This window comes from Staurois parvus, unplaced genomic scaffold (genome assembly GCF_062004578.1).
Source record: "Staurois parvus isolate SC_StPar_1 unplaced genomic scaffold, SC_StPar_1.0 ptg000548l, whole genome shotgun sequence".
Lineage (NCBI taxonomy): Eukaryota > Metazoa > Chordata > Amphibia > Anura > Ranidae > Staurois > Staurois parvus.
Window position 1 is genome coordinate 3,445,634 of NW_028318344.1, and position 27,888 is coordinate 3,473,521.

The window sequence follows — 27,888 nt, forward strand, 5'->3', positions numbered from 1 at the left end:
GAATATATAGCAGCAAGGAAATTTCATGGATGGACTTATTGCACAGGAGGCAATCTATCACATTACCACACTTGAATTCACTGCACTCCTGAGAGCGACCCATTCTTTCACAAATGTTTGTAGAAGCAGTCTGAATGCCAAGGTGCTTGATTTTACACACCCATGGCCATGGAGGTGATTGGAACACCTGAATCCAATGATTTGGAGGGGTGTCCCAATATTTTTGGCAATATAGTGTGTATGTATATATAAATATATACTGACAGGTCTGCAGGATAACTACATGGCTGATTGCTGGTGCAATGCTTTACAGGATCCAATAACCTAAAATAATAAATGCACATTTTTTTATCTGCAAAAAAAAAATGGGCATTTATTATTTTTGTTCAAAAAGTGAGCTTATCCTGTCAAGTTTTTTCGTATGATCACTGCTGGCAGCTATAGCTGCCAGCAGTGATCACTGTATTTTGACAGTATTGAAACCTCCTGCTGTCAAAATACAATAGCGCAGCAGTAGGAATTCCCCCATCAACACTGACTGTGTTGATGGGGAAATTGAACAATTTTCTTTCCACCAACACTTTGTTAAAGGAAAGAACACTGTTTATTCTATGGCCAGCCTTAGTTAATCAACCCCATCGTACGCAGTATTATCTGCTTTTGGATGGGTAAACAGTAGAGATGAGCGAATTATTCAAAAATTCGATTCGGCTGATTCGCCGAATTTGCGGAATAAATTTGATTCGATGCGAATTTATTCGCTGCAAATTTAACTTATAAAAAGGGTTTCTAGGCTTCAGAGAGCCTTTATATTAGTGAAGAACACTGTACCTTTAATTTAAATGCCCTTGGAGTCTGCTGGGGAAGAGAAATAATACTGTCAGTCAGTATGACATGCAGATGAGTGCCGTCGATCTTAGAATCACCGCACACTTCACTCATTTTGCCGATCGGCCGATTTTCGCGGCAATAGTGGGCAAATCAGACGATTTTTTGCAGATAAAAAATCTGCGCATGAGCAGTGACCTGCAAGAGGAAGACAAAAAGAAGAAAAAGAAGAAGAGGAAGAGGATGAAGAAGAGGATGAAGAAGAAGAAGAAGAGGAAGAAGAGGATGAAAAAGAAGAGGAAGAGGAAGAAGAAGAAGAGGATGAGGATGAAGAAGAAGAAGAAGAGGATGATGAAGAAGAAGAAGAAGAAGAGGATGAGGATGAAGAAGAAGAAGAAGAGGATGAGGAAGAGGATGAGGAAGAAGAAGAAGAAGAAGAAGAAGAGGATGAGGATGAAGAAGAAGAAGAGGATGAGGATGAAGAAGAGGATGAGGATGAAGAAGAAGAAGAAGAGGATGATGGTGAGGAAGAAGAAGAAGAAGAAGAAGAGGATGAGGATGATGAAGAAGAAGAGGAGGATGAGGATGAAGAAGAAGAAGAAGGATGAGGATGAAGAAGAAGAGGATGAGGATGAAGAAGAAGAGGATGAGGATGATGAAGAAGAAGAGGATGAGGATGATGAAGAAGAAGAGGATGAGGATGAAGAAGAAGAAGAAGAAGAAGAGGATGAGGATGAAGAAGAAGAAGAGGATGAGGATGAGGAAGAAGAAGAAGAAGAAAAAGAAGAAGAGGATGAGGATGAAGAAGAAGAAGAAGAAGAAGAGGATGAAGAAGAGAATGAGGAGGATGAAGAAGAAGAAGAGGATGATGGTGAGGAAGAAAAAGAAGAAGAAGAAGAAGAAGAGGAGGATGAGGATGATGAAGAAGAAGAAGAAGAGGAGGATGAGGATGAGGATGAAGAAGAAGAGGATGAGGATGAAGAAGAAGAGGGTGAGGATGAAGAAGAAGAAGAGGATGAGGATGAAGAAGAAGAAGAAGAGGATGAGGATGAAGAAGAAGAAGAGGATGAGGATGAGGATGAAGAAGAAGAGGATGAAGAAGAGGATGAGGATGAAGAAGAAGAGGATGATGGTGAGGATGAGGATGATGATGAAGAAGAAGAGGATGAGGATGAAGAAGAAGAGGATGATGAAGAAGAATAAGAAGAGGATGAGGATGATGAAGAAGAAGAAGATGAGGAAGAAGAAGAAGAAGAAGAAGAAGAAGAAGAAGAAGAAAAGGATGAGGATGAAGAAGAGGATGAGGATGATGGTGAGGAAGAAGAAGAAGAGGATGATGGTGAGGAAGAAGAAGAAGAAGAAGAGGAGGATGAGGATGAAGAAGCAGAAGAAGAGGATGAGGATGAAGAAGAAGAGAATGAGGATGAAGAAGAGGATGAGGATGAAGAAGAAGATGAGGATGAAGAAGAAGAGGATGAGGATGAAGAAGAGGATGAGGATGAAGAAGAAGAGGATGATGGTGAGGATGAGGATGATGAAGAAGAAGAGGATGAGGATGATAAAGAAGAAGAAGAAGAGGATGATGAAGAAGAATAAGAAGAGGATGAGGATGATGAAGAAGAATAAGAAGAGGATGAGGATGATGAAGAAGAATAAGAAGAGGATGAGGATGATGAAGAAGAATAAGAAGAGGATGAGGATGATGAAGAAGAATAAGAAGAGGATGATGAAGAAGAATAAGAAGAGGATGAAGAAGAAGAAGAAGAAGAAGAAGAAAAGGATGAGGATGAAGAAGAGGATGAGGATGATGGTGAGGAAGAAGAAGAAGAAGAAGAGGATGAGGATGATGAAGAAGAAGAAGAAGAAGAGGATGAAGAAGCAGAAGAAGAAGAGGATGAGGATGATGAAGAAGAAGAGGATGAGGATGAAGAAGAAGAAGAGGAAGAGGATGAGGATGAAGAAGAAGAAGAGGAAGAGGATGAGGATGAAGAAGAAGAAGAGGAAGAGGATGAGGATGAAGAAGAAGAAGAAGAAGAAGAGGATGAGGATGATGAAGAAGAAGAAGAAGTAGGATGAAAATAAGAAGAATTCCAGTCCAGCAAAACGTGTATCTGCAGAGAGCTCCGCTATTTCTGACAGTTCTCTGACAGTTCCTTCACATTTACAGCGGTTGAAACATTGTATCTATTTGTTTCCGAATAAAAACATCTGTATCCTAAATGGAAACAAATAGATACAATGTTTCAACCGCTGTAAATGTGAAGGAACTGTCAGAGAACTGTCAGAAATAGCGGAGCTCTCTGCAGGGACACTTTTTGCCGGCTGTAGAAGGGATGAAAATCGGCCGATCGGGGAAAATTCGATTCGTGCATCCGAAGTTTGCTAATTTTCGGATTCGGCGCGAATCGAATTTTTCCTAATATTCGAAACGAATTCCACTTTGCCAATTTCGATTCGCTCATCTCTAGTAAACAGCACAGTACATTTGGTACAGGCAAGACAGGTATTATCTAGACACTATATTCTACTGCAGTATAAAAGAGAGTATGAGGGTGCTCACATCTGTGCATTTTTAAATTTTCTGCAGTGCAGTAAAAAAAAATGTGTTTGCTGCATTATTTATTTATTGTGATTTCCATCAAAACACATATAAAACGCACACTGCACCTGCAACATACATATATGAACAGATCTTAATACATGTATGTCATTTGTTTTAAAAATACAATTGTTGGCTGTCTGTGGACAGATACACAGCACAGCAAAATGGTGTGTAACCAATACAGAAATTATGCAACTCCTTGCCAGTTTAATATGCTGCAGCAGTAATAAAAACATAACTACATTTAGGGTATTTGTTGCAAAAAGTAATTTTTGGCTGCCTGTGGGCAGGTAACTTGCACAATATATTGCGTGCAAACTAGACATGCCTTAGGCATCTCCTGACTTTTACATTATGCTATAACAGATTAAAGATATTAACAAATTTACACTACATGTTCCAAAAATGAAACCGTTAGCAGCCCATGGCCCTTACATATAGTCAATATAATAACATGCAATGGGCTCCATTCCCAGAACCAGATTGCATGTGGTATGTAGGTGTCCAGACACATTTTCCCTAAATACTGCATGCAATCCTGAAACTGTCAATTTACTATATTGTTCTGCAGTAATCACCGCAAAACGCTGAAAACACTCAGTAAATACCACATGAAAAGGCGTTAAACTCAATTCACAGAAGGAAATAAATAAATGTATGTGGTAATTAAGTATTGATCCAGGCACGTATTTAAGGAATGTGTACTGGTTGTGAAGGAGCAGACGGCTGTTAGCATCCTCAACAAACAGTAACTGTCATGACTGTTAAGGAGCAGGTGGCCACCGCATCCTTAACAACCGATAAGTCATCAGCTGTCAGCTGGGTTTTTTAAAAGAAAAAACAGCATTCCCCCCAATTTATACCAGGCTCTTCGGGTCTGGTATGGATTTTGAGGGGAACCCCCATGCCAAAATTTAAAAATATTGTGTGGGGTCCCCTCAAATCCAAAACCAGACCCATATTCAAGCATGCAGCCCAGCAGGTCAGGAAAGTCGGGGGGAGGAGAGAGTACCCCTCCGAACCATACCAGGACACATGCCCTCAACATGGGGGGATGGTTTGCGCAGGGGGGATCTACCCCCCAAATCACTTTGTCCCCATCTTGATGTAGACAAGAGCCTCTTCCCCACAAAACTGGCCAGCAGTTGTGAGGGTATGCAGGCGGGGGGCTTATCAGAATCTAGGAGCCCTAAGATCCCAGACCCCCCCCCCATGTGAATGCGTATGGTGTACATGGTACCCCTACTCATTCACCAAAAAAAAAGTGTAGTGTAAAAAACACTGGAGGCAGTTTTGACAAGTCCTTTATTAAAAACACAAAAATAATTTTAAAAAATGTCCCCTGGTGTAGATCCATCGTCAATCATGATGCCTGCCGCCGCCACCGCCAACCTACAAAAAAAAGTTCTGTTTCCAATGAAAGGCTACTGCTGTCTGGCAGCTCCACCACCTCCCGCCGCTAAGTAACCCAAAGGATGGTGCCACACGGTTACGTCACAGGGTGGCACCGTCCCTTAGTTTATTTAGTGGCAGGAGGCGGTGGAGCTACCAGACAGCTTATTACATCACCGACCCAGCATGCCCCCGGTCGTTGGTACTGCCTCTTAGTTGATTTAGCGGTGGAGCTGCCAGATGGCGGGAACCTTCATTGGGAGCAGAGCTTTTTTTGAGGGGGTCAGCGGTGAATGAGTGGAGGTACCATGTCTTTCCTCACCTGCCAGGCTGTGGGGGTTCCCCTCAAAATCCATACCAGATCTGAAAAGCCTGGTAGGGATTGGGGATGATGTCTTTCCTCACCTGCCAGGCTGTGGGGGTTCCCCTCAAAATCCATACCAGATCTGAAGAGCCTGGTAGGGATTGGGGATGATCTCACAAGGTTTTTTTTTCTTCATGTTTCATTGCCAGCAATTCTCTTTTTTACGTTCAACTGTCAGCGGGGAATCCCGTTGACAGCTGATGACTCATCGGTTGTCAAGGACACAGCAGCCGCCTGCTCCTTAACAACGCAGTATGTACTACTGTTAATAAATACGCTGGCTGTCAGGCATTAAATTGCTGCATGTTTTCACTACTAAAATACTGCATAACTTCATAAAATAACTCATTCAATATTTAGTAGCGTTTTTTAGTGAATGCCAAAAAAAGTTTTAAAAACGCTGTGCAGTATCTTACCGCATATTTGAATGCAGTAAGATATTGCCTTCTGAGTAAAGTATTCTAAAAAAATACCTATTTTTTCTTTCCTGTATGTCTTTCCTTTCGCATTGGTCAGCAATTGGTCTCTTAATGATGCCTGTAAGACCATTTGTAGGCTTTATTGTACGCTGTACTGACTTTGCAGCCCGGAGTCAGCTTAGTTTGTAATGCAGGATCTGAAAAAGTGGGAGCAAATTTTTCTCGCTGCAAGAAAAAGCTGCTGCAGGTCTTAATAGTCCTCTAGGAATTTTTTGTCATTCTGCTGACTTGCACCATCCAATCATATTCAAGTAAAATTGCCATTTCTTTTTCTTTTCCTTGCATGTAATTGGTTATTCTTTGTAAAGTGAAATTTCACCGTATTCACTAAGCTCTGAAGATAATTACCCTAGTATTGCCTGCGTTCTTGGTAAAATAAACTTTTATGCTAAAGGGATACTGCTTGGCATAAACATAACAGGAGAACCTTCTCACTGTAAGGATACCAGGCCGTATGCATAAAGATGGGCAAAAAGCAGAGCATTGTTTACAGGTATATGAGGGTGCAATTTAAAATTAAAAAAGTGTAAAAATGGGGATCGTGACTTAGCCATTGATCAGGTTTATGTATATGGGAACATATCCATTGACTGCAAATCGGCTTCACCCAGGTCGTATCTAGAATCAGCTCACTTATTTCCATCCATAACTCATGTGTTGCTAGTAATCATTAGCCTGAATTCACAAAGCTAACACACAAGGTTAGAGCTTAGAGACATTGTGATGATAATGAGGTCTGTCAAACCCCAGGGACCAAAAAACAGGCACATTTTTTACTGTTACTTAAAATGTAACTTAGCTCAAAAAATGGACTTACTTCCCCCCCAACCCTCGCCGCATATCCTAAGAGGTATCAGCTTTTATTTACGAATGGAGCACTTGATTGCTGTGTTGGTGGAAGGGGTTGTAGATCTTATAATTTACACCAAGTTCAGTTGATGCTCACAAAGACCGGTGAGCTACTAATGACAGTATAGTTCATGGGAAAATTAAATTTTTAAGTACATTTCTTACACTGTTTCCCCCTCTTATTTATAAAATAGTCTGAATACTAGATGTGTATTTACTATAGTGACAGCTCACCTGCTACCTGTCCTTGATTTAGGCATAATTTATTTATTAAGATCAAATACAAACGTACGCCAGTTGACACTACCAGATACCACAAAGAGAGGTCATCAGGGGCCCTATCACAATTTTGCTATAGAGGTCCCATGAAATGTAGTTATGCCCTGCCTTAAATTATTTATAAACATAATAATAATCATCATCATCATTATCGACGTTCTCAATTGCCGGCTAATAATTGTGTCGTCTAGTGATGAGATCAGACTGCATGTGACATCCCTCCTAGCTAAACTTAGGAAAAGCCTATTAGATGTGCTGCATTTTTCTTGTCTGATAAATTGATATAGACTAAGACTGTGTGCTTGTATGATGGCAAAGACATTGACTGGCATTTAGCCAATTTTAGAGCATTTTTTTCTTCCTGATAAAATTCATCACTTAAATCATTATCAATAAGCCTGCAAAATCCGCAATCTCCTTTAAAAACCAATGTTATATACCATTTTTTCCAAAAATTACCATGGGTACAGGCAGAGCATATACAGTGCAAAGAACTGAGGAGAATGCAAAATTTCTCTAGGGGACCAAGATGCAATCCCTACAACTGCCCTCTGGGTTGGTTTCTACTATTCTACTATGTTTTCTGAAGTCTGAAGTGCATGAACAAAGGTTATCACAACTTTGTATACCACTGGCAGCAGATTTATGGCTTAATCTGTAGAGCTGTAAAAAGGCTGTTCTACTGCCTGCTTTACCCTTGAACCCTTCTTCACTAGTGCTCTCTCCTACTAGGTCTTACATTTTGTATTCTTACTGATCAAATATATGTAGGACTCATACAGGGCCAATACAGAATATGGTACAATATGCATCTTGTCGAATGTATTTGTAATATACGTAGATAATGATAATGTTTGGCACATGAGAAATGTAATACCTGGTCCAATGTCGGCAACAAACAACAATTTGAATTTCCTTACATTCTCGCCAGTTCCACAATATCCAGTTTGTGAGCTGCTGCCCATAACTGCCCTTACAAGAGTGTGCCCAGCTTGATATGTAGAAAAGATGACAGTCATTGCTAAAAGATGACAGCAAAAACTAGTGATCATGGTTATTTCAGTATGGATCATAGTTAATCCTAGCTCTCGTAGATACCAGCTGGATAAACATTGTTCAGTGTTTGTACTTAATAATATTAATAGCCAGTTATATTTTGAGCATTTAGAAAAACATTAAAGTGGACCTTCATCTTGAAAGACAATGTGGAAAGACAATATGGGTGTACTTGGCTTCAGCCCCCTCCCTCTACCACAATTGAATATTTAAAATTTTTTAAGTGTCTTTTTTATTTTTTGCTGTGCAGGGCAGAACATCCTTCTTTCTTGCCTAGGTGAGAATGATGTTGCTCCAAGGCTCTGCCAGGCTTTGGGACCCAGTAAAGACCTTCGGCACATCTACGCATGTATGGGATCCATGTGCAAGCACATGAAGATAGAGCAGCAAAGGAGGTGCTGGACCTCTTTTCCTGTACCTGGCACGAGCACAGTTCAGTGCTTGTGCCGATGCACCGCAGGGCTCTGCCAGGTCCTGAAGATCAGTCAGAGCCCTTTGACATATCTGTGCATGGGCTGACTTTTCAAAAATTGCAATGTGGTAAAGGGGGGTGGAGGAACAACCAACGGGGCTAAAATTCCTCTTTAAAACTGTAAAGTTGGCTAAACTAACTCCTATTGACATCTATTTAATTTTTTTAGAGCTCTGACTGCAAAGAAACCTTTGCATGCAAAGGTAAAACCCCTTTTCCTCCATGTGCCATGAGTGCCCCTTTGTTTTTTGCAATTACCTTAAATTGAACAGCTTGGCACTATATTTACTATATGAACTATTTATGTATTTATACTAGGTGATCATATCCACCATTAATACCCTCTTCTTGAGGGAGAATAAATGCAGGTGGTTAACCTTCCCTTTTAGCGGAGGTCCTCCATGCCCCTATTACTTCAGTTATCCTTTTCTGTATTCTCTCCAATTCTGAAACTGTTTATGAACCCATAACTGAATTGCATATTCCAGGTGGGGGGGGGGGGGGTCTTACTAATGCTTTGTAAAGGGGCAGGATTATGTCTCTCTCTGTTCTACTCTTTCAACACAAGAAAGTATCAGGATCAAGATAGAAGCTACAGAGTAGCACTGCACACTACATCTATAATTTACAGAGATGATATAGCTGTTACTAATTAAAGTATAATTAAATGCAATTTTTTTTAGTTCTGGATAGAGTGCAGAGGGATTTGAACACCTGTCAGCTTTTATTGCTGTCTGTGCCCTCGTTAAGGTGATTCACTCTCTCTTTTTGTCCTTTTTACCAATATTATTGCAAATAAAAGTAAAAGAAAATCCCAAATTTTGGGTTGTCCCCAAATATAGAGGTAATAGAGGAAAAATCTTCCAATGGGGGCACTAGTTCTGGTGACCTGGGGGTCCTCAAGCCATTCTCTTAATTTTCAGGGATTTTCCTTTCACTTCCTGTTTGACTATGGGACAGGAAGTGAAGGCAAATCTCCACAATGGGACACAGATGGCGAAAAAACATCTGGAAGGGGTTATAACCCTCCCTTGCTGTTTCCAAAATGAAAAAAAAAGTTTTGCCTATAGTTCTACTTTAAAGCAGCTAAATATCCCTACTTAACATTTTCCTTACCCTGAAAATGCCCTATCCATAATCATACATTCACAAGTATGAATTCCCCTTTTAGGCGGCGTGATATGAAGTAGAGTGCTGCCTCAAAATGATGAAAAGCAAGGGGAATAGTAAGAGAAGGAAGAGAATAAATCATACAAGCGGAAAATACACACCTGGTCATTTATTTTAATTTAAATACTACAGAGAATAAGACTAAGAAGCACCAAAGTTCACCTTAAGTTAAATGGTACTTAAAGATCAATCGAAACATTCACTTTTAGTATTTCAGAGCTGCTACTTTTAAGCTAGGAAAGGGTTAAGGTTTGACTCAAATATTAGAAGTCGACTGTTTTAAGTTAATCAGCCCACGGCAACCTGTGTTTTGTTCCAGAACTTCTGAGGCACCTCCTGCTGTCCCAACCACAAGTGCACAGAGGTTGGCAGCCACCTGGCTACTGGCCCCAGGGCAGGAGGATTGATTTGTGAAGCAGACTATTGTACTGCACAGTAGCTTGCAAAGTACTGGCTTATTCTACAGAGTTTCACTTAAAATGTAAAAGCTGGAAGAAAAATGACTGCAAACTACAGAAGAATAATGTAAAGTAGTATGTTTCATAGCGGTTTTTTTTTTATCATCTCAGTGTCTAAGTTCATAATCGTCTTGGCTAAGAGAACATCAACCCATATCTAATATAAAGCTTGTGTGGAGTACATCTACAGTATATACACTTGGAATATTTATCCCAGGTTTTAACAGTAAGTGTTTCAGGCCAGAATTTCTTTAAGCTAATGAAAACAGTGACTCCAGTGCCTGTGAATGTATAATACTAACTACTTAAGCTGCCCATGAACGGCTTGATTTTTTTCTCATTCAGCCCACGTGGATGGGGAAATTAGTTAATTCCCCAATCTCTGCTAAACAGCATGGATTGAGGATTCTCTACTACTTCCTATGCTATTTGATTGAATACAATGGCACTGCCGAACAGTGACCACATCTGATGGTATTCCAGCCCTATTCACCCATCTGTCCCTTGTTTGGGGGGACTGTTCTTTTGGAAACCAAATTTCTCCATCCCTTTTCCTCTTCAAATGTCCTTATTGTAACTCTGAAGTAGAGATCTGTATAAAATAATGTACTATTTAACTGTTAAAGTTGTTTAAATTGCACTAAAATGTTCAAACATTCTTAAGATAATTACACTAGCTTAAGGAAAAGTAGCAGTGGAAAAAAATCCCAGGGGGTTTGAGTGATCATTCTGGTGCTTTCATTAGTCAAGTTCCATGTGATGGGGGGAGCAGGGCTGTGTTTTTTGCCTAGATATTCTCTGCTAAAAGGTATCCCTCTTTCCCATCATAGAAGGTTCCGAATTATTCTGTCTCTTTCACATTGTTAGTTGTGGCACTCTCTACCATATCTGCATGGAACCTATATGTTCTCCTATTGCTTGCATGTGTTTTACAGCTATAGGGAACGGTTAATTGGAATGTATGTTTGTATTTTTTTATTATATATATGTACTTTTATGTACAGTAGGGACTTTAAGCTGTAAGCTCCTTTGGGGCCAAGGTCCAATCTGAATAGTTCTGTATGGGCTATTCTGATCAGGCACTCCTGCAAGAGAATCAGTATATAAGGGCATATGTTCAGACAATGTTAACAGCACTATTTTGCTGTTAAAGCTTATTTCAATCAAACAACAAAAACTTGAATTAGATTAATTTACCCATCTCCCTGCTCCCATTTACCTCCAAGCTTCTTGAGCACCTTGTTCACAACCGTATGAACTGCTACCTCACTGACAACAACCTTCTTGATCCCCGACAGTCTGGCTTCCGCCCACAACATTCCACAGAAACTGCCCTACTTAAACTCACTAATGACCTACTAACTGCTAAAACCAACTGCCATTACTCCATACTCTTACTCCTTGATCTTTCCGCTGCCTTTGACACAGTCGACCACCCACTCCTCCTCAGTAAACTTCACTCCATTGGCCTTCGTGACTCAGCTCTCTCCTGGTTCTCCTCTTACCTTTCTCAGCGCATTTTCAGTGTCACATATAACTCCTCCTCCTCCGCTCCTCTTCCTCTTTCTGTTGGGGTACCCCAAGTTTATGTTCTTGGGCCCCTCCTTTTCTCTCTCTATACCTCCTCCCTGGGCCAAATGATAACCTCCCATGGCTTCCAATGCCACCTCTATGCTGATGATACCCAGATCTATCTTTCCACTCCCCAGCTCACCCCCTCAATCTCCTCCCGTATCACAAACCTACTAAGTGACATATCAGCATGGATGTCACATCACTGCCTCAAACTCAATGTTTCAAAAACTGAGCTTGTAATATTTCCTCCTCCCCGATCCCCCACTCACAACTTTACCATTAAGATCAACAGCACAACCATTGGTCCTTCCCCTCATGCCAGGGTGCTAGGTGTAATCCTAGACTCTGACCTCTCCTTTGGGCCCCACATCCACTCACAGGCTAAATCCTGCCACCTCAACCTCCGGAATATTTCCAAAATCCGCCCCTTTCTGACCAATGACACCACAAAACAACTTATCCACGCCTTGGTTATATCCTGCCTTGATTACTGCAACTCCCTCCTCACTGGTCTACCGTTACACAGGCTATCCCCCCTTCAGTCTTATTATGAATGCTGCTGCTAGACTCATACACCTTACCAACCAATCAGCGACTGCTGCCCCTCTCTGCCAATCCCTTCACTGGCTTCCAATAAACCAACGTATAAAATTCAAAATACTAATCACAGCTCACAAAGCCATTCACAACACTGCCCCTAGCTACATCACCAACCTCATCCACAGATATCGGACAAATTGCCCACTCCGCTCCTTCCATGATATCTTCCTCTCTAGCTCCCTTATCACCTCCTCCCACGCTTGCCTCCAGGACTTCCCCAGTGCCTCTCCCATCCTCTGGAACTCCCTACCACAGCATGTCCGGTCAGCCCCCACCCTGTCTGCCTTTAGGCAATCTTCAAAAATGCACTTTTTCAGGGAAGCCTACCCCACCTCCACCTAAGAACTGTACTTGAATCACCTCCACCAGATCATCCCCCACAGCTATCACCTTTTGTATCATCTCCCCCTTCCTTTAGATTGTAAGCTCCACGAGCAGGGCCCTCACATTCCTTCTGTACTGAAATGTATTGTAATTGTACTGTCTCCCTTATATTGTAAAGCACTGCGCAAACTGTTGGCGCTATATAAATCCTGTGTAGTAATAATAATAATAATTACCAGTTCTTAAATATTTTCACCTGGTAACCCTGTGAATAACACAGTTCATATTCCTTTGTGGCTACCCTAACTTCTCCATTGTATCTATAGAGTCAGCCATGGTTGTCACACATGTCTGCCTTCATTTACCTCCATTACATGTAGTGCGATGGGTTTAGTAGTTTACAAAAATAAGATAACGTATTTTGCTTCCAGGTCAGCTCACTGGATGTTCTTCCTTCAGTGGTAGTATCTCTTCTCACCCTAGGGATGTTTAACGGCTCAAAATAGGCATAGGGGATAGAAAATTAATCTTTTATTGTAAATATCAAAAAGTAAGTGAGTGAGCGCAGGTACAAAGAGGCGTATGGATAAGGTAGCTGCTAGCACTACAGGGAATAGGCAACGGTTCCAATAAAAGCATATACATATATAAAGTGCAGCGCTATAAATATAAATATATATATATATAAAATATTATCAATTCATAAAAATATCTGTGAAAAATACTCAAAGTGCTATCAGTGCAAAATGTGCATAAAGTGAATAAATAAAAAAATAAATAAATAAATAAATAAATTACCATATTTATTCACTTTATGCACATTTTGCACTGAATAGCACTTTAAGTATTTTGCACAGATATTTTTATGAATTGATAAAATATATATATACAGTTGTGACCAAAATTATTCAACCCCCACTGAAATTGAGTGTTTTGGCCAGTTTGACATTGCTTTTGATCATTCAGTCATCTTGCTTACATTTACATTAAAGAGGCACTTGTAGGTCAGACAAATATAACATAACAGTTATAATGAAATAACCACAAATGTCTTTTCTGTGCTCACAGCATTATCAGTTTTATTCAACCCCCAAGTGACATTCAATCTTAGTACTTAGTACAGCATCCTTTTACAGTTATAACAGCTTTTAAACGTGAAGCATAGCTTGACACAAGTGTCTTGCAGCGATCTACGGGTATCTTCGCCCATTCTTCATGGGCAAAGGCCTCCAGTTCAGTCACATTCTTAGGCTTGCGCACTGCAACTGCTTTCTTTAAGTCCCACCAGAGGTTCTCAATCGGATTTAAGTCTGGTGACTGCGATGGCCACTCCAAAATGTTCCAGCCTTTCCTCTGCAACCATGCTCTAGTGGACTTGGAGGTATGCTTGGGATCATTGTCCTGTTGAAAGGTCCAACGTCTCCCAAGCCTCAGGTGTGTGACGGACTGCATCACGTTTCCATCCAATATCTCCTGGTACTGAAGAGAATTCATGGTACCTTGCACACGCTGAAGCTTCCCTGTACCTGCAGAAGCAAAACAGCCCCAAAGCATGATTGACCCTCCACCATGCTTCACAGTAGGCAAGGTGTTCTTTTCATCATAGGCCTTGTTCTTCCTCCTCCAAACATAGCGTTGATCCATGGGCCCAAACAGTTCTAATTTTGTTTCATCAGTCCACAGAACACTATCCCACAACTTTTGTGGTTTGTCCACATGGCTTTTGGCATACTGCAGTCGACTCTTCTTATTCTTTGGAGACAGCAAGGGGGTACGCCTGGGAGTTCTGGCACGGAGGCCTTCATTACGCAGTGTGCGTCTTATTGTCTGGGCTGAAACTTCTGTACCCACATCTGACAAATCTTTTCTCAGTTCCTCAGCAGTCACACGGGGACTTCTCTCCACTCTACGCTTCAGGTAGCGCACAGCAGTCGAAGTCAGCATCTTCTTTCTGCCACGACCAGGTAGCGTTTCAACAGTGCCCTTTGCCTTGAATTTGCGAATGATGCTTCCTAAGGTGTCTCTTGGTATGTTTAACATCTTTGCAATCTTCTTATAGCCATTGCCCTTCCTGTGAAGAGAAATCACCTCTTCTCTTGTCTTCCTGGACCATTCTCTTGCCTTCACCATGTTTGTAACCACACCAGTAAATGTCTAGAAGGAGCTGAGTATCACAGTCATTTTAAAGCTGCCTAATTGGTGCTTATTATGCTTGATTGCTGCTCGGTGACATCCACAGGTGTTTTCAATACCTGATGGAAAGCACCTGTATGAACCTCTGTTCTTCAGAGTGGTAGTCTTTAAGGGGTTGAATAATTGTGGCAATGAAGAAACCACATAAGAACCATTTACTACTGTATTACATAAACAATTGATGTCATTTTAGTTGCATTTGGGTAGTTACAACGTCCTTGTAGGATTTGATTCTGAATACAATTCCAAATGTACACTATAGTCCCTAAACCCCTTTACAGCATTGGGGGTTGAATAATTTTGGTCACAACTGTATATATATAGAGAGAGAGAGAGAGAGAGAGCACTGCACTTTATATATTTATAATATTTTATTGTGTTCACTAAGTAGTTGGTCTTTCTGCCCAACAGCAGTCGCCCACCCTGGTGTGAAGCAGTCTTGGAGGGCCTTTATGGACACAACTTTTGATTGTTTTGTGTTGATTTTTTTGTTAATTTTTTACACAGAATATTTATTGGTTTAATTGCATATGATTTGGAGAGGCAACTCTAGGCTTTGCGAGGCCTCAGGCAAAACTTAGGCATGAGGCCCCACTCACACCCATAATGGGAAAAATAATAATTCAAGCAATAAAAATTAATAATACATTGCACTGTACGGTGTACAATGAACTGATGGCAATTCACCCAAAGTTAGTCCTCAAGGATTCCAGCATGTCCACCATCCATGTCCGGGAAAGGGGGTGGCTTGAGCCCTGTCCTTATCCTCATCCCACATCATACAGCAACATTCCATAAAAGTTGGAAATATTATTTTGTGTGCTGTGCTGTGCTGGGCTTCACCAAAGACTGGTTAAAACACTTCACTAGGAAATGATCCAATTAGTATAGAGATGTAGATTCCGGGTAGGCAGGAGACTTTTTTAAGGCTTCACAGCAGAGATTGTATTGTATTCAAGAAAATGGTGCCTCGTTATAGCATACTCCCCTTTTTAGTTAAAAAAAAAAAGGAATTTGTATTTTAACATAATAGGTAATCTGCCATTTAGTCAAAGAGTAACTGTAACTTGCAATTTACTAAAGCGCTAAGCAATAATGCAGAACAGGTTAGAATGGCAAAGAGCATGCATAAACTACAGAATAATGCGAAACAGATTATAAGGCTGCACACACAGGGTTTTTCACAGCGATGTTTCTGCAACTCGGTCAAAGTAATGTAGCTTCATAGCATATTCTCTAAAAGATGCTATAGCAACAAAGCATCTAGCTGACAATCAATACTTCAGCAAAAAAAACCTCAAAACACAAACATAAACAGCATCCCTCTCAGTGAAGTTCAGGCTAACTGGTAACACAGGTGAACAGCTTGAAGGATCTAAAGCCTGATGACAAAAGGCCACCCAGCAGAAACTGCAGTACTCTGGTAACAGTTGGAGAGAGAATCCCTACAGTAGCCGGATCTTCTGCCAATTCTGCCAGTGGAGAGCCACTCACCTAGCTTCAGATCACTTGTGCAGCTACTTTTGCTTCATCAGGGGTGACCCTTCTGAGGTGCTGAAGGACGGAAGCTGAAGAACTTATCTTCCCTTGACAAGTCCAGGAATGTAGGGATTTGGGGAAATGGAGTTTAAAGGATAAGTTCACCTTTTCTAACATGTTACACCTGTATCAAGATGATACTGCTGCAGCTTCCCCCCACCCCTCCACATCCCCCTGAGTCCCCGCTGTGACAGCAGACCAGGGATCTTCTCCCCATGTCTACTGCCACAATTCAAAAAAGGCGCAGCTGTGCGGGGCTCTGCCCACCCAGCTGCATCACTAATTCACAGTATTCTGTGCATGAGAAACTACAACTACCGACTGCCTTTGGAGTTCTTGGGCTGTAGCCATGGTGCTACTGAACGCTGTGGTAATTCATTGAGGCTTCCTGTCGGTGTGTAACTGACTGCTCATATGAGGTATGAACAGACAGCTTACACACAGAGTCTTCAAGAACCCTGCATAGCACCCACGATCTACTTTTTTTATGTAATTACATTTTATTATCATTTTCCAAAAACTAACAAGCAGTTATATACAAAATATATTTTTTAAGTTTCATAGTTTCATTCTGATTGACAAAATAGTACATATTTTCCACCATGTGTTTATATATCTAAAAAAAACCAATAAAGCTACTGCGTTTGCCTCTGAAAATTTCTAAAAAATACTAGTTATTGTTTACTCTAAACGGTGTTTGTTTCATAAGGAAAAAAAATGGAAAATAAATAAATAGATAAACAAATAAATAAATAAATGACACTTATCCACACATACAAAAACACAAACACACAGCATCTTCCATAAACACCATTTTATAAAAAATGCTCGTGGTGCAAGCGTGGAAACTATTCCATAAATGATCTCAGGATGTCAGGGCCCATAAACTCAACCTAAGGGAACCACAGCGACAAATGTTTATGGTAAAAATTATGTATAGTTGCTGTTAGTTCCTCCATTCCCACATGGAAGAAAAATATATTTGAAATATATTTAAAAAATATTCTTCCTAAATATATTGATATATTTGAACTGCAACAATTTTGGCCATATTACATATATTTCAATAAATATATACATATATACTGCATGTTGAAATGCGTTTTTATTACAAAATATATGAAAAATATTTTTAAATGCATTTACATGTTAAAAAAATCAGAAGAATATATTTTTAAAAAATATATTTAAAAAATATTTTTCATATATTTTGTAATATATAAAAAATGCATTTCAATATGCAGTATATATATATATATATATATTGAAATATATTTTGAAATATATTGAATATGGCCAAAATTGTAGCATTTCAAATATATGTCAATATATTTTAGAAGAATATTTTTTAAATATATTTCAAATATATTTTTATTCCTTATGGGTTCTCTCAGTTTATTTCATCTATCCACCCCAATGTAGGGGATAACTTGAGTATTCCAATATCTTGGTATTACTGTACCTGCTGCGGAGAATAAATAACAGGACAATCCTCTTTTTGAAGCTCTTCCAGATACTGAAAAAATAGACAATAATGCTATTTCTGGGGATATCTGATAAGATATGCCATTAATATGGGAGCAAATCTGAATTACTAATTGCCAAAATGGTTTAACCCTAGAACAGGACCACCATACATGAGTCATTGTACCTTCATCCTCCCCACAGCGCCAACACTTTTCAGGTTAGGTTGAAATCATCCTATGTATTCCCACTGGACACCTATACCACCTTGTAAATTTTTATAATTTTTCTCTTGAATGTACCGGTAAGTTGAGATACTGGATTTAAACATTATCCTGAAGGATCTTTTCTACTCCCTCTTGCTTAACATATGGCCCAATTCTCTCTCCCAGCCCAGTCATAGTATAAAAAGGTTGTGCAATGCTTTACAGCAGGGGTCCTCCAACTACGGCCCGCGGGCCACATGCGGCCCGCCGAGCACATTTATCCGGGCCTCCGGGCAGGGGTGTATCTGCTGCGAGGCAAGGGACTAGGCCCACTTTGGAAAACTCTGCCCCTCACTCATCTGCCACGCCCTGCCTCTCTGCTACAAACCCTCTCAGTTTATCCTCCACAGGGCGACCTGTTGGGAGAAACCCCGCCTATTGGTTCTCAGCCACTCCCTGCCTCCATCTCTAACACTTGGGAAAACTCCGCCCCTCAATCATCTGCCACACCCTGCCTCTGCTACAACTCCCCCAGTTTAACCTCCACAGGATAAACCCTGCCTATTGTTTCTCAGCCATTCACCGCCCCCTCTCTCCACTCCGCCCTGGTTTCCCCGCCACGCCCTTGCCTGCAGTAGTGCGCCCCTAAGCCTTGACTGGCGTCACTGAAGAATCCCCGCCTCCATGTTCCAGGGCCACGCCCTGCCCCTGAGAAGTTGAGCTGTGATTTATGGGCTGTAGTAGTTCTATAGGACATATTCTAAGATCACTAGGAATGAATGGTATTCACATTAGTCATCAGGACATACCGAGGAATGTGCAACTGGAGCGGATGTACAGAGGAACCTCTCTCTCCCCCTCCTCTCTCTCTCCCCCCCATCTTTCTCTCTCCCCCTTCTCTCCCCCTTCCCCCTCTCTCTTCCCCTCCCCCCTCCTCTTTCTCTCTCCCCCCTCTCTCCCCCTTCCCCCTCTCTCTCCCCCTCCCCTCTCTCTCCCCCCTCCTATTTCTCTCTCCCCTTTCACTCCCCCTTCCCCCTCTCTCTCCCCCTCCTCTCTCTCTCTCCCTCCCCCCTCCCCTCTCTCCATCCCTCTCTCTATATCCCCCCTCCTCTCTCTCTCTCCCCCTCCTCTCTCTCTCTCCCCTCCTTATCTCCTTCCCCCCCTCTTTACATTGTACACAGATCTGACCCAACAAGGTGTCCTGCATTTACCGTATATTTCGCTCCATAAATTCCTAGATTGTAAGCTCGAAAGAGCAGGGCCCTCGATCCCCTCATGTTTTGCATTGTATTGTTATTGTTCTGTCACATGTTCTGTCCCCCTTTGTAATGTACAGCGCTGAGCGAACTATTGGCGCTTTATAAATACTGTATAATAATAATAATAAGAAGAAGAAACACTTGGGGGGAAATGTCTGTGCGTCTTATGGAGTGGCCGGCCCAGTATTCCTGCCGCTGTTGTATGTCTCTGGTCATCTCCTGTACTGTGTCCGCAGTCTCTGGTCATCTCCTGTACTATGTCCGCAGTCTCTGGTCATCTCCTGTGCTGTGTCCGCAGTCTCTGGTCATCTCCTGTACTGTGTCCGCAGTCTCTGGTCATCTCCTGTACTGTGTCCGCAGTCTCTGGTCATCTGTACTGTGTCCGCAGTCTCTGGTCATCTCCTGTACTGTGTCAGCAGTCTCTGGTCATCCCCTGTACTGTGTCAGCAGTCTCTGGTCATCCCCTGTACTGTGTCAGCAGTCTCTGGTCATCTCCTGTACTGTGTCCGCAGTCTGTGGTCATCTCCTGTACTGTGTCCGCAGTCTCTGGTCATCTCCTGTACTGTGTCTGCAGTCTCTGGTCATCTCCTGTACTGTGTCCGCAGTCTCTGGTCATCCCCTGTACTGTGTCCGCAGTCTCTGGTCATCTCCTGTACTGTGTCCGCAGTCTCTGGTCATCCCCTGTACTGTGTCCGCAGTCTCTGGTCATCTCCTGTACTGTGTCCGCAGTCTCTGGTCATCCCCTGTACTGTGTCCGCAGTCTCTGGTCATCCCCTGTACTGTGTCCGCAGTCTCTGGTCATCTCCTGTACTGTGTCCGCAGTCTCTGGTCATCCCCTGTACTGTGTCCGCAGTCTCTGGTCATCCCCTGTACTGTGTCCGCAGTCTCTGGTCATCCCCTGTACTGTGTCCGCAGTCTGTGGTCATCTCCTGTACTGTGTCCGCAGTCTCTGGTCATCCCCTGTACTGTGTCCGCAGTCTGTGGTCATCTCCTGCACTGTGTCCGCAGTCTCTGGTCATCTCCTGTACTGTGTCCACAGTCTCTGGTCATCCCCTGCACTGTGTCCGCAGTCTCTGGTCATCTCCTGTACTGTGTCCACAGTCTCTGGTCATCCCCTGTACTGTGTCCGCAGTCTCTGGTCATCTCCTGTACTGTGTCCGCAGTCTCTGGTCATCTCCTGCGCTGTGTCCGCAGTCTCTGGTCATCCCCTGTACTGTGTCCGCAGTCTCTGGTCATCTCCTGTACTGTGTCCGCATTTGTTCATAGTTTTTTTTTTACACTATAGTCCGGCCCTCCAACAGTCTGAGGGACAGTGAACTGGCCTCCTGTTTAAAAAGTTTGAGGACCCCTGCTTTACAGGCTCCTAATAAAAAAAATAATAAATGCACATTTTTTTACTTGCAAAAAGATGTGCATTTATTATTTTTTTCGAAATGGTGAAATTATCCTTTTAAGGGGCCTAGGTCTGCATTTAAGCATGATGAGTAGACAGGCACACATATTATACATACAGTATTATTCTTCTATTTTACTTTAACATACTGTATCCTCTTCTAATCATGTCAACACAATGAAGAAAATACAGCATTATGAGCACCAGAGGCAGCTACGAAATGCACTTATTTCCCATGATGCTCAGCAACATCTAGAGGCCATAACATGTTTTTTCTCCTCTTCATACTGTTTTTTTTACAATGAATAACATTCAATCTGTAGGGAACATATTGAAAAAACATAAAAATGGCTCGGACCTGCTGATCGCCTGTGCCCAATCACAGCCGAGAGCCCTGTGTTGACAATCAACACAGGGCTCTGTACAAAGCCCTATGTTGACAATCAACATAGGGAGAAGAAATAAAGAGATATTTAGTAAAAAGCAGCACACATCACATAAATTAACAAAAGTTAGGCCCACTTTTAACCCCTTGATTAAACGCAATGTTAACCCCTTCCCACTCAGTCATTAGTACAGTGACAGCATACGGTATTATCACTGTTTTAGTGTCACTGGTGGTGTCAGTGTTTTTTTCCCACCCAGTGTCAGTTAGTATCGGATTGCCTGCCACACTATCACAGTCCCACTATAACTTTCACACAGGCCAATTAATATACACTAATTATGATTTTGTTTTTACCAAAGACATGTAGCAGAATACATTTTGGCCTAAATTTATGAATTTTGTTATTTTTTAAAATTTTTTATTGGATATGTTTTATAGCAGAAAGTAAAAAATACAAACTTTTTTTCATTTACAATATGTTATTAAAAAAAGGGAAAAATTAGGGAAACAAACAGGTTCTTAGGTGTAAACCCATGACTACTTAAGGGTAGGCCCCCTGTGGCAGATATTCAATGGAGTGTTTCTACAATAGAGTTAGGAGACCAAATCAGATTCGAGCAGTGTGTAAGTGCCATCCCTATATTATATGCATAGTGTCATAGGTGTGCAAAAAATAGGTCATATCAGAAAAAAATGTATAATGAGCCCCTGTGTCCCCAGCATAGAGTTCCTCCAAAATATACTGAGTTTGAATACGGCGTCCTGAGCCAACGCCCCACCCCCCACGTGTTTCCACCCCAGCTAAAGGGAAAACACAATGGGCAGACTAAATTTTGGGTTTTGTTTTACATATCCAATGGTGTTCCACATCAAAGTTCTGGGATATACTGAGTCCTATAAGCCAGTTACACTATATTAAAATGGTTGTAAACCCTTACATATACCCAGTGAAGTAACTGGCCTCAGGTGATATACAGAGAGGGAACAAATCCTCCTACATAGGTTGTACCTGGTTATCTGCAGTCATCTCTTCTCTACACCCACTCAAAGTGCTGAAATTTAAAGCTTGTCTGAGAGCTTCTCAAAAAAGGGGGTGGAGAGCTGAAGTTACACTCTGCAGAGCTCAGTGAGGAGAGCTCTGAGAGCTGATTGGAGGGAAGGGACCCCCCCTCCACTCAGGAACAGAGCTGAGGCTGTCAATCTGCTGGTGGTCTTTCCCCTGTCACCTGCTTTCCCTTAGTGTTAGGAACACTTGTCAGAAGTGACTCATGCTGATAGCAGAGGAACAAAGCAGCAGACAGAAATGGCACTTAGTGCTCCTAATTGAGACAACTACACACTATAGAGAGATATGCTTTGTTCATATTTCATGTCTGAAGTTTACAACCACTTTAAGTGTTGTAGAAAACTATTAATATGTGACATTATATGTACTTTTCTGCTGTCTTTTGTTCTAGAACACCCCCAGAAGTAGCACTCATGTAAAATGTGTTGAGATATAGAATCTCTCTCACCGTCAGGACAAAATTATGAACATTCAAAAAGTTTTGGTATCAACCGTGTTTATAACAAAGACATTTAACCAATGCTTCTATGAACACTGCTATACCCGTCTCCTTCCACTGCCTAACCTTAGGCTTCACCAATAATTTACTCTCAATTTTTCCTGCGATCATTCAAACCACAATGTTTGTCATGACAGGTATTATACTACTGCACAGTAATACACTGTATATGTGTGTTGGGGTGCATTGCTGCTGATTATTTGAACCCCAATGCACTTACACAGCACACTGCAATATAGCTATGCTACAGTGTACCACAGTAAACAGATGTAAATGTCCTGTATGCTGCGATGTGATGCGTTTTGAAAAAAAAAAAGAACTGGATCTTGCATTAAGGTGCATTCACAGCCTAATTAAAACAAATAGGCTTCCTAACGCCACACACACCTCATGGTATGAAAATATACATAGATTGAAGAGCCCTGTATTTAAAGTGTTACTAAACCCAGGACCCTGCATTCACTATATCTGGTCTCCCACAGTACACAGAACATGGAAGTACAATTATTTTAGTAAATATAAACTACTAAATACCTTTTCTCATCAGCAGTTAGAGCAATCTTGTGATTTCTATCAGTGTCCAGCAGAGCACTGGTTAAAGCTTGCAGGAGGAGTTTTCCTTTTGCTCTAGGAGGATGCAGAACCCCTGACTTCTGTCTGGACAGTGCTGATTGGCCCTGTGCTGATCACCTGCACTCTCCCAAGAAAACAAAACCCTCTCTAGCAATACACACCAAACAATTCACACCAAACTGAGCATGTGCAGAGTGACTCCACACAATATGTCAGGAGATAAGAGGGGAACACTGGAAGAAGGGGAGGATCAGAGAAGACAGGATCAAACAGCCTTTTTACACAGTGCAGAGGATTAACCCTTTAGGTACCACAGTGAGTATAACAAGCATGCATTATGCATATACAAATTGATTTTACTGTTGTGGGTTTAGTAATACTTTAAGTGTAAATGTGTCCTATATTCCCTGGTCCTTCCCCTGTTTCCCTGATAATCATGTCTTTTTTTATATTTGATGTAAAATCCCTCTTAGATTGTAAGCTCCAAGGAGCAGGGCCCTCCTAACCCTCTTGTATTGAACTGTATTGTCTCCTGTTATATTGTAAAGCGCAGAGCAAACTGTTGGCACTATATAAATCCTGTAGAATAATAATAATAATAGTAATAGTATAAATTGCATATTCAGTTTTCTTGTGTCTCTTTATATGAATTGCCTGTAATTTCCTATACATTTTGCTTCATATTTTATTTGTAAGCAGACATATACAGTGTAATCTAATTTTTTTAATGCAACTTGTGACCATTGTATTTGGATTTTGATGTTTCTGACAATTGATATCATCCTCCCCTATAAATCCCCAGTCTGATTCATAATGTATGTTCTGTACAGACTTCAGTAGGGACTAGGGTGTCACAAAGCATGTCATTAGCAGATTAATAAAGCTTTTTCTATTTCATATCCTGCTGAGAGGATGAGAGGCAGGCAAACCTTTGTTATATTATCTAAGGTATAGGCTAAAAGAACAAGGAACAGAACTGCGCGGTTTGATGCTACAGAAGCTGAATACAACTTTGTAAAGTCTTTTACTGAATACCATTTGAAGCTCACGCTGGTATGGTATGATGAGGTCCATGCTTGGGTGTTTATATTAAAGCAGATGTAAACTCAATCGCTAAATTCTCATATAATCTTTAACCTGTTATTGTGATTTCAAAATCCATCTTTAATCTTTTTAAATCTAAATCTTTCAACAAAGATAATACATGGTTATTCTGCCATGAAGGCCCATGTTCAGGCAGTTCCAGTTAGATGGTGAAAATGCTCTTAGATTGTAAGCTCCAAGAAAATTCAGCATTAGCGGGATTTGCCCTGGCACCTACCAACACCTGCGTTTAGCCCCTACGCTTACCCCCCTCCCTTTTCCCCCAGCAAGTGCAGTGTCAGTAGGTCACTGTCATTTGATACATTGCACACAAAACCGCAGTGTTGCCAGAATCAGGCCTGATCTCTGTTAGCACTTGTCGGTAAATTTTGAGGACTCTCATATGCAGCAGAGTGCCAGTACTAGTGCCGCGCTACCTTTTGGTGAACTGGCGAGTACTAGTGGCCTAGTACATCCTGGTCTTTCACATACCTCTTAGATTTTAAACTCCTAAGATCAGGGCCCTCCTAACCCTCTAGTATTGAACTGTATTGTTGCTGTATTGTCTCCCGTTATATTGTAAAGCGCTGAGCAAACTGTTGGTACTATATAAATCCTGTATAATAATAATAATAATAATGTTCTGTCCCTGTCACAATATTGTTCTCCTGTATTGCAATCCTTTTACACGTGGTGCTCATTGCACAGGTGTGTTCTGCCCTTCATAAAGGTCACCCTGGAGAGCATGCATACAGACAGAAAGGCCTCACGCACAATGGGGCTTTGCCCAACTCTTCTAAACGCAGTCAAAAAGCTTTTAAAGCTGTGCATTTGAAAGTGCGTCAAGCGCTTGGGCACTAATCCATTTCATTGGCCAAAATATTCATTTATTTTGGCCATTAAAAGGAATGAATACTCAAAAGCTTAATGTCCCTACGGACTCCCTTTGACGAGTTTAGGTGCATCAAGTGTTTTTTTCTGCCAATTTATTAAAATAATATCTAACAATTTAATAAAATAAAAACCATTCTATACTAACCTGCTCTGTGCAATGGTATTGCACAGCGCAGTCCCAAACCTCCTCTTCTGGGGTCCCCCGCTTGTGATCTTGGCTCCTTCTCTTCTGCTCTGTGTCTGCCACCATAGCAAGCCCTTTGCTAGAGGGGGAAACACATGGGCTTGCTCTTTAGCTCCATCTCCTTGTTCCCTCCTCACAGGATTTTATTGGCAACAGCAGGAGCCAATGGCCTTCGCGGCTACCTCTGTGCCTGTGAAGAGAGGAACACAGACAAGTGCCACTGAGGATGGGCACAGACAAGTGCCACTGAGGATGGGCACAGTGGCTGGATAAAGATATGTAAGTATAAGGGGGCTGAGGGGGTGACACAACTACTGGAAATTTTTTTGCGTTAATGCAAGGAATGCATTTAGATGAAAAAGGTTTTGGTTTTATAACCACTTTATTTTAACAAAAATTCTATGACTAATTTGTATGCATAAATATTTTTAGACTTTTTTAAGGACCTATAAGGATGTTTGGTACCCTGTTTTAACCGCTTCCCAGAAATATTGCTACAGGGCGGCACGGGTACGCAAAATCACGTGTATATATACGTGATTTTGCAGTTCCAGGTATGGAGCGTGCGCAATACAATACAGTTCTCTCCCCTGTCAGCTCCTGCACTCTGCTTTGTATGGCTCTGCATATCAGAGCCATACAAAGCAGTGTGCATACAGTAAAGCACACACACAGCACATAATGTGAAACAGCACACAGTTAACCCTTTGGTCGCCCCATATGTTAACCCCTTCCTGCCCAGTGCCATTAGTACAGTGTCAGTGCTTTTAATTAGCACTGATCACTGTATTGGTGTCACTGCGGATGTCAGTGACACCAAGTCAGTTCCCCCCAGTGTCAGAATGCCCACCGCAGTCCCGCAGTAATGCTATAAGCTGCTGATCGCCCACCATTACTAGTAAAAAAAAATTCCAGTATATATACCGCCATTTGTAAATGCTATTGGGATTTTTTTTAGCAAAGACATGTAGCAGAATACATTTTGTCCTAAATTTATGAGGAAATTTGATGTTTAATAGCAAAAAGTCAATAATATTGTTTATTTCTAAAAACTGTCAGTCTTTTTTTTTTAAAGCGTAAAAAATAAAAAACGCACAGGCGATCAAATACCACTGAAAGAAAGCTCTATTCGTGGAAAAAAAGGAGGTAAATTTGATTTGGGTGCAGCGTTGCATGACCACGCAATTGTCAGTTAAAGTAACGCAGCGCCGTATCGCAAAATATGGCCTGGTCAGGCAAGGGGGTAAATCCTCTGGAGGGCAAGTGGTTAATAAAAGAAAAAAAAACTGCTTTGTTTATTAGGCTATTCAATATGTAAAAATGTAAAAAAAAACCCAGTTTATTTTTTTTTCTATATTTTGATTCATTTGTTTTGATTATGTTTATATAGTGTAATTTAATCGCAACATTAAAGCTGAACTCCGGGAAGATTTCTAAGCTACCCATGCAATGGGGCTGCCCTGCACTGCAAGGGTTAAGGGCTTGTTTTTGTCTTGGGTACATTTAAATGCAGCTTTACTTTCTCTATCCTTTGCTCCCACAGGCTTTCTCCTCTCTGTGTGATAGGTCCTCTGAAGTCTTTTCTCTTTGACTTGCTGTTTGCACTCTGATATCATCACATGCATTGCAGAACCAGCAATCCTACATTATAAGTAAAGGTTTGTTTACACTTGCTTCAAAATGTGGCATTGGACACGCTTTTTTAAAGAATTCTGAATGCCAATCAAAGCCTCTGTCACTAAATAAAATGGTAAGCTTACAATCCTGTTTACACATTGCTTTTGCTTTGCTTTTAAAACGATACCATGTCGCTTTCTTGGTGTCTCCAAAGGCACCATAAACGTCTATGACAAAGCTCACTAGCAGCACCTGCAGCTTTTGAGGGGCTTTTATTCAGCTTTAGCTTCACTTGCTTTGGAGGCATTGCAGGTATGAGATATCCCAGTAAGCACTGGGAAACCAATAAGCAAACCTTTCCAGATTTAAAGCTAATAAAACCACTGGTGGACTTTCAATGTCAAAATATGTGTTTACATAAATGTAGTGCTATCCCCTTGAGGGCTACTAGATTTTGCACGGTCCCCCTGCACAGCCAGGCAACACACATTTTCCACACTTTCTCTCAGAGTCAGTAAAACAGTCCTTGAGCTTGTTTTTGTTGTTTTTATTAGGGGTTAACAACATGGATGGGGTCTAGGATTATATAGGATGCCCAATGAACTGTAGAACTTTGAGAACACCTACTTAGCAACAAAATGTACAAAAATGTGGACAGAAATCAGCAACAGTCTTAATAAGGAGCACTTTGGTGAACCTCTTCTGACCTCAGATGAAGCTCTCCTCATCAGGCTGTCCTGAGGATATACCTGGGCAAGGGATTCCAAGAACAACCCTGGAGTAGTCCTAGATGAGAACTAGTTAGGTATTGCACCTGACCGCCCTTTCCCTTCTGTAGCACAAGGGGTGTGGAGATACTCACAATGTCCTCTCCTGTAGCTTAATGGATTGCAGATGCTTTCAGGCCCTACGCTGGGCTGGCTCCTTCCCTTCTGTGGCCCAAGGGGTGTAGAGGTACTCACACTGTCCTCTCCTGTAGCTTAATGGGTTGCAGATGCTTTCAGGCCTTACGCTGGGCTGGCTCCTTCCCTTCTAACAGGTTGTCTCTCCCAAGTAGACTGTAGGGCAGTGCAGATCCTTCT